The following is a 3987-nucleotide window of genomic DNA, read 5'->3' on the forward strand; positions in this document are numbered from 1 at the left end:
GATTTTATCCACTTTACTTCGAGCCGTGCGGATAATACCGGACTGACTTGGTGCTTCAAGTTAAGTACGTAATTCAACTGAATCTTAATCGGAACAGAATCTTTATGCATATATACATACAATGCTTGAACACACACATACATGTATACTAGAGTGAAACGCATACCCAAACACAAATACAAGATAGCCACGAGCACAAAAATACACATATATACACACATCACCTGATACCGACGACCACAAATCCACAACATCTGCTTTAAATGAAACAAAAAAAGATCTGCTACTTAATGGCCACCTTGAATTTCCCAAACGAAAACGTTAGATAAGAAAACACATACATACATACATACATATATACATACATATTCCAAGGAGACAGCCTATCTGTGATGTTGTTTATACTTTCTGTAAACCCCTTGTCATTCATGTTAAGGAAGTCTGAAGGATATCTCATTGGTTCACAAGGAAACAGAAATACCAAAATTACACAGTTTCTTTGTGGATGATTTAAAACTTTATGCAAAGAATATGCATGAGATAAAACAAGAGCCATGACCTAGTTACAACATTCTCAAAGGATGTAGGATTGGATAAATGTTGTTTTATGGCTGTGAAAAAGGGGAAAACTATAAAGCTGACTAGAAACATCTCCATTAATGATTTGACTGTTCCCCTGTATCTGACGAGGATTATTACAGGTATCTGGGGATGGATGAAAATATATCTTACAGTGGCACCTGTAACAAAATACGTATCACTAAAGAATATTACAGCCGAATAAAGAAAGTTTGGACCTCAGAAATCTCTGCATTCGATAAAACAGTGGCCCATAATGAGCTTGCAGTGCCAGTACTCATACCAATATTTGGGCTGCTTGATTGGACGCTTGATGAGATCCGAGCCACTGATGTGAAAACCCGAAAAATACTAACAAGCACACATAATTTCCACATCAACTGTGTTGTAGACCACCTCCACCTAAAACGAAAACAAGGGGGAAGAGGCGCTTAACATCGATCCAAAATGCCTTTGAATGTCCCTTCATATTCCTTCGGCAACATATTTTAACCACCAAGCGTCGAAGTGCATCCCTTTACCAAGTTTGTATGCATGAGGCTGATAGCATCATAAGACTTGGAAGGCAGCCCCTTGAGCAACATTCGTTGTCTGATAACCTAGAATACATACCCAAAGAAGTCGCACGCCTCTACCGCAACAAATTATCAGATGAATGGATGAGCCTATGTGAGCAGAAGACTATGCATTAATATGTTATTAGAAGGCTCTATGATGATAGTAACATCGATCGTCAAAGCAGTTTATCATGGACCAATAGCCGGTTTACTACCTCCCATTTTGAAGGGTATGCGTTTGCAATCCGGGAACGGGAAATAAGAACCAAGCACCTGATGCACAAAAGGGATAGAGATGCATGTAAAGCCGTAAATGTGACAACCGATGCAGACTTTGTGGAGTTCACACTGACGATATCACCCATACATAAGCAGTTGTCCGAAAATGTCACCATGGTATTATCCAGCGATGAGACATGACATTGTAGCTAGGACGCTCTATAATGAAATCCGTCGGAAGAATAATCCCAAGGAGAAAAGAAAAAAGAACCCACAATACGGTAGAAGACATAGTTACTCATAATAAAAAGAAATACTGGTGGAATATACCAGTGAAGACCTCAATAAAATGTAAGCACAACAGACCTGATATAATGATCTGGGATTGAGAAGAGAAACTGCCCAGCGGATGTTCACATCCGGATGTTAAGATCAGTGAAAATGAGAACACCTATGCTGAACTATTGAGAAATCTGCAAGTACTCTACCCAGATTAGAAGTTCAGGTTTATACCTGTAATTATTGGAGCTCTGGAAGTTGTAACACACTGCCTAAATGCCAATCTTGAGAAATTAGGCTTCACAAAACCAGAAAGAAAGCTAATTCAAAGATTACAGATCCTATCCATCACTGGAACTGTAAAAATCTGTAAAACTTTCCAAAAGTTTATCATTTAAATATATATGAGCATGATCAGATATGCAACTATATGCATCAGAATACATACATAAAACATGCAAATCTACATATACATACATACATACATAGATGCATACATACAGGAGTGGCTGTGTGGTAAGTAGCTTGCTAACCAACCACATGGTTACGGGTTCAGTCCCACTGCGTGACACCTTGGGCAAGTGTTTCTACTATAGTCTCGGGCCGACCAAAGCCTTGTGAATGGTTTGGTAGACGGAAACTGAAAGAAGCCCGTCGTATATATGTATATGTATATATATGTGTGTTTGTGTGTCTGCGTTTGTTCCCCCAACATCGCTTGACAACCGATGCTGGTGTGTTTACGTCCCCATAACTTAGCGGCTCGGCAAAAGAGACCGATAAAATAAGTACTAGGCTTACAAAGAATAAGTCCTGGGGTCAATTTTCTCGACTAAAGGTGGTGGTCCAGTAGGGCCACAGTCGAATGACTGAGACAAGTAAAAGAGTAAAAGAGAGAGTAAAAGAGTATACATTCATACATACATACATACATACATACATACATACAAAAATACCCTGTTGCTGAGGAAATTCCAATGAAGGAGCCTTGGATCTAGGTTAGAAACCTGTATTGGCAAGAAATCTTGATATAAACTGAATAATGACATACATACATAAAAATGCTGATGTGGATATTTCTTTGAAAATTAAAGCGAGCGTGGTTGACTACAGACAGCTGATTTGAAACCTTAACATCTCTACCCAAGTCATGAATATACATTTATATCAATAAAACTGAGTAAGAATTATTTTGTTTACTCTATTCTTTTACTCTTTTACTCGTTTCAGTCATTTGATTGCAGCCATGCTGGAGCACCGCCTTTAGTCGAGCAAATCGACCCCAGCACTTATTTTTTGTAAGCCTAGTTCTTATTCTATCATCTCTTTGCCGGACCGCTGAGTTAGGGGGACGTAAACATACTAGTATCGGTTGTTAAGCGATGTTGGGGAGACAACACAGACACACAAACATACGCACACACATACACACACATATATATATGCGACGGGCTTCTTTCAGTTTCCGTCTACCAAATCCACTCACAAGGCTTTGATCGGCCCGAGGCCATATTAGAAGAAAATTGCCCAAGGTGCCACGCAGTGAGACTGAAGCCGGTACCATGGGGCTAATAAGCAAGCTACTTACCGCTCAGCCATTGCAGCGTTTATTCATTTATTTATTTTGTCTTTGGTTTATAATTGTTATTTTCCATTCGCTTTTATCTAGAATTCAAAGGAAATTACTATAATTCCTTTCAAACTTTGCTTTTGCGACCTGGACATCAATGTTTTCGCACTGATCTATTTTTATTACATTTCAGACAGGTTCAGTGCTTCGTCGCTGAAATAGAAACATCTTTATAGCAAATATTCTGCTCAGTCGTTTGACCTTAACGACTTGCCAATATGTGCATGTCTGATGATGAGCAGGCGTAGTAGGGATGGGCATCATAGCCATATGTTCTGAGGGATTATTTGGGGTTTGAATAAATGTAACAAAAGCAAAATTTGAAGCAACTATTAGCCATTTTTCATACTTTATAAGGGTAAGCGAAGAGGAAATAATCATTTTCCAAGAACAAACATCGTGTTATATTGTATAATAATTGGTGCCCATGGTTCAGTTAGTAAATACCTAATCTAAAATCTGAACAAGTTTCAGTTTTCAGAAAAAGAAATCAAATAACCCACTCGGACATTGTAGATAAACTCTGTAAGCAGAACATTATAAATGGCTAAGATGTTTTTAAAGTTCAAAACGTGACATTGTTTTTGATATCTACATTCCAACGATGGAGCTTTGTATATTTGTTAGAATCCAGCACCTTCTTTTATTTGAAGGAAGACTTCAAATATTTTAAAACAGAACAGAGCAATCATATAACCATAAACAAGCATGTACAGATTCGTT

This window comes from Octopus bimaculoides, chromosome 23 (assembly GCF_046866305.1).
Source record: "Octopus bimaculoides isolate indiv1 chromosome 23, ASM4686630v1, whole genome shotgun sequence".
Taxonomy (NCBI): Eukaryota; Metazoa; Mollusca; class Cephalopoda; order Octopoda; family Octopodidae; genus Octopus; species Octopus bimaculoides.